The following is a 7,317-nucleotide window of genomic DNA, read 5'->3' on the forward strand; positions in this document are numbered from 1 at the left end:
ACCATGTTGACTCAGAAATACAGTAAAGTGGGCACTGTGGATGATTTCTTCTTGCCATTGATGATTCCTCTTTCGTCCCAGTAGGGACGAAGGTTCTCTCACTCTCAGAGGGATTTATGGGCGAACCCAAGATCAAGTGGGATGTGTAGACCCTCAAACCAGTGGATGCCTTTCAGATAGAAATATGAGTGAGACTCAACTCGATCAATCAATCAATACATCAGTCCTATTTATAAATAATAGTAATGATTATAGTGGTATTTGTTAAGCACTTACTGTGTGCCAGGCACTGGGCTGGAAATCAGCATATCACGTTAGGCACAGGCCCTGTCCCACATGGGGCTCACAGTCTCAATCCTCTCAATCCCCATTTTATGGAGGAGAGATCTGAGGCACAGAGAAGTGAAGTGACTTACCTAAGATCACACAGCAGACAAGTGGTGGAGCAGGGATTAGAACCCACAATCTTCTGACTCCCAGACCTGTGCTCTATCCACTGAACCATGCTTCTTCTCACTTACTGAGCTCTTTGAAGGATGGCAGGACATCCAAGGAGAGAAGCCTTGAAGACAGGAGGAAATTCGAGACTGCAGAGAGGGAAAGTGATCAGGGCTGGAGAGAGAGTTTTGGGAATCGTCCATAGAGAGCTGGGATTTGAACCCATAGGAGTAAATGAGTTCTCCAAGGGAGAGGGTATAGATGGGGAATGGAAGAGGATTCAGAACTGAGCCTCGAGAGACACCCACTGTTATGGGTAGGAGACAGAGGAGGAGCCTGAGAATGAGACTGAGAAAGAGGAGCCAGAGAAATAGGAGGAGAACCAGGAGAGTCAGGGAAGTAAAGGTTGGAAAATGTTTCCAGGAGAAGAGAGCAGTCGACAGTGTCGACGACAGCTGACAGGTCAAGGAGGATTAGGTTGGGGTAGAGGTTGTTGGATGTGGTAAGAACGAAACGATTTGTGACCTTAGAGAGGATGGTGTCAGTAGAATGAATATGGCTGCAGCCAGATTGGAGGTGGTCAGCGAGAGAATTGGAGGGGACAAAGTGGAGACAGCGGGTGTAGCCAACTCGCTGAAGGAGTGTGGAGAGAACTGGTGGGAGTGAGATGGTGTGATTACTGGAGGGAGCCTTGGGGTCAAGGGAGAGTTTTTTTAGGATAAGGGACACATGTCTGGTGAGGAAGAACGAATCCGTCTTGTAACACAGAAGCCATTTCCTAAAACACTGTAGTTGTTGGGTTTATTTTACCCGATAAGCAATAATACCAAAGAAGGCATTAGAGAAGAAATTAATTTGTCTGAGAATTTTAATGAGGAAGAATTTGAGGAGAAACAGAATTGTTTTCCAAAGGAGTCTGAGGAGGTGGTGAATTGCCCTGCTGTCAGGCGGTAGAAAGAATGCTAGATGAGCCCGCAGGGGAGGCGGGGCGGGGCGGGTTAACGGCTTCCCCTGGTTTTACCCGGTAATGGGTTTAAGAACAGCAGGCAATCAGAGCAGCGAATCAGGACCCCCGACTGCAGCCCCCCCACACCCTCCGCGCCAAACAACCAACAAAGTGGGAAAAGAACTGGTCCCTTAGGCCGCAGCTAAAGCGCCTAAGACTTGAGCCACGACAATGTGCTGCGGGCAGCCGGATTCCTCGAACTCCTACGTGGATCCATCTGCAGGAACCTGGGGAAAACAATGAGATGGATATCTACATTTGTCATAATTTGTGTATGTGAGTGTGTGTGTGTGTGTGTGTGTAGACTTTCACCCCTTTTTAATTTGACTAACAATGGAATAGCGCTGTGTATACCCTTTCACCCCTTCTTTTCAATTTGACTAACTATGGAATAGCGCTTTCCTCTGTATACGTTGGTGGTTTGGTTTCACTTTGAACTTGTCAACGGGTGGCTGACACAGTAGAAGTTCCCGGTTAATGCGGGCTGCCCAGCAGGGGAGGCGAATCTAGGGATCTTGCCCCAGTGGATCAGAAATCTGGGTGAATGGCATCCAAGGATCTCATCCAAGGGGAACAGGAATCAGGAGAGATAGATCTTTCGCAGCCTAGGGGAGGCCAGGGAGGACTAATATCTCAGTCAAGTCTCGTGACAATGACACGTGTCGTCCTCACACAATAGACTCTACGCTCCCTGAGGGCAGGATCTTATCTACTGCCTCTATTTTCCTCTCCCAAGTACTCAGTGCAGTGCTCTGCACGCAGTAGACCATAACCTCCTTATGGCCATGGATCACATCTCCCAATTAATTCTGTTAAGCTGCACCTTCCCAAGCGCTTTACAGTTCCTGGAACACAATAACATGTAATAAGTGGAAATGATTGATTGATTGGTTCGTAGTAGTAATAGGGTTGATGTTCTTCCGTATTTCTGAAAACTGACAGAGGTTTCTCTTTAGCGCAAACTGAGTAACATTAAATAATAATAATAATAATGATAACAATAGCAATAATAATAATAATAATAATAATGTTGGCATTTTTAAGCGCTTACTACGTGCCAAGCACTGTTCTAAGCGATGGGGGGATACAAGGTAATCAAGGTTGTCTCACGTGGTTCTCACCGTCTTAATCCCCATTTTACAGACGAGGGAACTGGGGCACAGAGAAGTTAAGTGACTTGCCCAAAGTCGTGCAGCTGACAAGTTGTGGAGCTTGGATTAGAACCCATGACCTCTGAGTCCCAAGCCCGTGCTCTTTCCACTGAGCCCGGAGGTGTACATATCTGTTCTGTGCCTTTCCAAAATGAAATGAAAAAGCAGCATAGACTGGATAAACCACAAAACTGATACAATTAGAACAGGGCTTGGCGCATGGTAAGCGCTTAACAAACGCTTCTGGTTATCATTGTACATTATCATTGTACTTCCCAACCGCTTAGTACACTGCTCTGCACACAGTAAGCGCTCCATAAATACGATTGATTGATTGATTGATCATTATTATAAAAGTGTTTCTTCCAACCTATGCATGACACGTTTCTGTTTTCTTCTGGGTTGTCGTATGAGTTATTGCAAATACAAGCTTTGAAACCTTTCCGATCCCTCGGACATTACCTTTTGTTCTGAAAATAGGACCTAGGTAGACTTGGATTTGCTTGTTATTTGTTAACTTCTTCCTTTGAGCCAGGCATACGGGTGGTTTTTTTCTAATATGTATATATCATAACAATAATTGTGGCATTTTCTAAGCATTTACAACGTGCCAAGCACTGTAGTAATCGCTGGGTAGGTACAAGCGAGTGAGGTTGGACACAGACCCTGTCGCAGATGGTGCTCACAATCTTAATCCCCACTTTTACAGTTGAGGTAACTGAGGCACAGTGTTAAGTGTCTTCTTCTGAGGGCATAAGTCCCCTCGGGTAGCCACGTGGGACAGGGACTGTGTCCAGCCTGATTACCCTGTATCTACCCCAGCGCTTAGTAGAGGGTTGTCACATAATCAGTAAATTACAAATACCATTGTCATTATTATCATTATTATTAATATTATTACCACTACTATTATGAATATTATTAGTATTGTCAGGAACACCGACGGAGATGTTTGCCCTGCCTGTACTCCCCAGCCTACTAAAGAATTCACCTCACCCAAAAATTGCTGCTGCCCTTGGACGAGATCCGTGGATTCACGTCCCTCAGATTCCTGATCACCTGGGGCGAGATCTGTGGATTCACCTCCCCCACCCCGGGCAGCCCTTATTAACTGGGAGCACCCACTGCGTCGGTCACTCGCTGACAAGTTCAAAGTGAACTTGTAAACCAGCACTGTATACAGCGGAAAGGTTTTATTCCATGCTTAATCCATTCAAGAGGAGTAAATACATGCATATACCTTCACGTGTACAAACACAAACACACACATATGTGTGTATGTTCATATACATATACAGGTACCCATCTGACTGTTTCTACGTCACAAGATGGATTCACTCTTGCTCACCTTAATTATCACTATTATTACCGTCCTTCTTATTAGCACTATTATAATCATTACTATCATTATTATTATTATTTTATTATTATTGCGATTATCACCCTCTGCGGGGAACAGGAGGGAGAAAGCCTGTGGCCCCCAGGAGAACGGTCTTCCGGCCCTGATGCCCTCCAGGTCCCCGGCCCATGTCCGATGGGCAAGGCGCCCGAGAAGACATCGTGGGTCCTAAACGAACTGTACCGTTCCGCGGGGGGCATGGGATTTGCCCCCGTCACGTGACCCTGGGTGACGTCCCAGACGAGACAGCGCTAGACAAAGAGGGGGAAGGGGAGGCTGGGCAGGCTGGCCAGGAAGAGAGTGGCAGTTGCATACGGCCCCCGTCTTCCCTTCCCTCCCCAACCCAGTCATAGAGACTCCCCACTGTGGGGCAGCCCCACGCCTTTCAACCCAGCCACCTCATCCAGGCAGGGAGGCCTATCAGGCGGCGCCCTCAAAGAGAAATGGCGTTGCTGCTCTCGGCCCCTCAGCCCCGGCCTGCCCCGCCCAAGACGAGCTCGATTAGTTCTGCTCCAGGGAGGGCGGGGCCGGGGGGACACGGGGGAGGGGCGTCGGGGAGCCACCACAATTGGCTGCTTTTCGCGTCCCCCTTCCTCCTACCCCGCTCCCTCGCTGACTGGCTGCTCTTTGTGTGCTCACTCTGTCCCCGCCCACCTTGGGCCCGGCCGCTCCTCTCTCGCTCGCTGATGGCCCGCCATTGCTAGCTCGCTCCGCCCCTTCCCGCCTGGGCCAGGCAGTTTCTCTCTCGCCCGCTGATTGACGGGTGTGTGTGAGCTGGCCCCGCCCCCTCCCGAGGACTGACGGTGGGGGAGGTGGCAGCCCACCCCCACATCCTGCCCTGGAAAGAACCGGCGGCTCCTTGAAGAAGCGGCGCAGCTGGGACTGACGCCATCTTCAACGGTCAAATAGAGGCCTCCTACCCGCTCTGCTCAGTGAATGCCGTTAGGAGGAGAGGGGGCTACCTGACCCTCTCCCATCCGACTCTCCCCAGTCGGAACCTCCCCCTTCTGATTCTCCCCTAGTCTGACTCTTCCCTGTCTGTCTGTCCCCCTCTCACCGACCCGTATCTGGGCCTCCCCGACCTGACTCACCCCCTGTCTGCCTCTCCCCTCGTCATCCTCTCGTCTGGGCCTGACTCTCCCCTCAGGCTGACTTCCTCCAGTATCCTTGTCATATGAGTGTGCCGAAGGGGACGGAAAACTCTCGGTACAATCTTCTCTCAGTAAACACTCAAGAAAGAGCGGGCTGGATCGGTTAAAGGCCAGAATCGGCAAGCTGGGCCGCCTCCCTCACGTGGATTCTCCCTTCCTTCCTCCTTTTTTTTTCATATGTTATTTATTAAGCTCTTACTTTATGCCCGCCCCGGTACTATGCCCTGGAGCAGATTCAAATCAATTAGGTTAGACACAGTCCATATCCCACACGGAGCTCAGAGAGTTGATCCCCATTTTACAGAAGAGGTAACGGAAGCCCTGAGAAGCAAAGTGACATGTACAAGGTCACTCAGCAGACAAGATGCCCAAGTGCCAACCACCGTACAGAGCACGGAGTTAGATCACTGTAAACACAATGGACACAATCCCTGTCCAACCGGGAACATTTTCTTCCCCCTCCAACTCACCACCTTCTCAACCAGGTCGTGCAGAATCCCTTCTGCCTCCGGACTTGCCAGGCCCGCTACGCCATGGTGGCTCTGGAAAGAAAGAGACCGGTGGGAAAAGTTGCCGTCAGAAGGGACGGGCAGTAGCACCCCGCTCTCCGCCACTTTTCTCTCTCTCCATGAAGTATCGGTCCCCGCCGGGCCCGACACTGTGTCCTGCTTTATCGTTTCGTCGCTCGCGATGGGTCTGCCCCAGGCCCCGACCCCACCCCCCCGGTGACACTGTTAGATCAGAAGACCTAACCAAGGGGCGAGGACTGGGCCTGAATCCCAACGGGGAGTGCTCTGCCAGTGCTCAGTACAGCGCTATGCCCACAGGAAGCGCTCCATCGATACCCTCCCGCGCCCGGCCGCTCCTGCATAGGGAGCACTGGCCTTTGGGTAACGGGCCCCAGAAAGGCCTGGAGCGAGATCCTTCCCCAAACAGCCAGCCCCTGGATCCCGCCCTGGACTTGTGGTCCCCATTAAAAAGCTCCCCCCCCCCCGCCGCCGAGGGGAACCCACCGGCCCCAAACTCATTGACTCTTCTCACCAGTGTCGGGTTAGATCACAGACTCTGTGCAAGATTCCGAGAAGTCAGTTCATGTAGGTTTCCCCGAATCAAATGGGTCCCGACTAGAGCCTAGTAGGTGCAAATCTTCCCTGTTCAGCTCTGTCAGTTAAGCAGGGCCCGGCAGTTGGCGGGGGAGGGGGGGCCGTCGCCATGGCCACCATTATTAAGGGAAGGTCTTGACGTGGAAGAGGCGGCACGTGGAGGAGATATTCTGAAGGGGGCGGGGCTTGTTCCGAGTAGGCGGGGGATCACCTGACCTTAGGCTCAGACATGTGGCCAGAGTCAATTGGGCTCAGGGGCTACGAGCTAGTGTGTCCAGAGGCGGTGCGGCGAGCATCTCCTGCTCAGAGTCTTTGTGGAGATGATTAATTTCATGTTGTTTCCAAGAAAAGGGGGTTGTCCACTGTGTCGAAGTCGTCTGACTGTTGGCGCAGGATCAGGATCAGAAGCTATTGCATTTGGCAAGAAGGAGATCGTTGGTGACTTGGGAGGGGGCAGTTTCTGTGGAATGAAGAGGATGGAAGCCGGATTGGAGGGGGTCAAGGAGGGAATTGGAGGAGAGGAAGTGAAGGCGGCGGGGGTGGCAGCTTCCATGAATGAATGGGAATAAGCTGCCGGAGAGATGAGAGGGGAATCAGGTAAAGACAATTTCAGCTAAGTCGAGGTTGGGTAATGTTTCTAGGAGTAGGAGGTGGTCCACAGTGCTTAAGGCAGCTGAGAATCGAGGTGGATTAGGCGGGAGTAGAGGCTGCTGGATCTGGCAAGTCAGGGATCATTGGAGGCCTTTGAGAAGGTCGTTTCTGTGAAGGGGGAAGGAGCCAGATTAGATGGGGCCAAGGAAAGAATTGGTGGATAGGAATTTGAGAGAGTGGGTGTAGACAACTTGCTCAAGGAGGTTGGAAAGGAATGGTAGAATGGAGATGGGACGATAAGTGGAGGGAGCCCTGGAGTCAAGCGAGGGGTTTTTTTAGGTTAGGGGAGACATCAGCATATTTGAAAGCAGTAGAGAAGAAGCCACTGGAAAGCATACAGCTGGAGATAGTGGTCAGGGAGGGAAGGAGGGAGGGGCAAGGGTTTCGACAAGCTTCTGAGGGATGGGATAAGTTGCAG

General features: G+C 51.0%; 1 long non-coding RNA gene across 1 annotated transcript; it reads right to left on the bottom strand.

The window, feature by feature from the left end:
• Window positions 1-1,304: 1,304 nt before the first annotated feature.
• LOC119948218 lies at window positions 1,305-6,285 on the bottom strand. The gene is made up of 3 exons (XR_005456632.1): window positions 6,187-6,285; window positions 5,616-5,687; window positions 1,305-1,671 (listed from the first exon to the last, which is right to left on the bottom strand). It is a non-coding gene; the product is annotated as an uncharacterized LOC119948218 (long non-coding RNA).
• Between the last annotated feature and the right edge of the window lie 1,032 nt (window positions 6,286-7,317).

The sequence above is a fragment of the Tachyglossus aculeatus genome, chromosome X4 (assembly GCF_015852505.1).
Source record: "Tachyglossus aculeatus isolate mTacAcu1 chromosome X4, mTacAcu1.pri, whole genome shotgun sequence".
NCBI classification, from domain to species: Eukaryota; Metazoa; Chordata; class Mammalia; order Monotremata; family Tachyglossidae; genus Tachyglossus; species Tachyglossus aculeatus.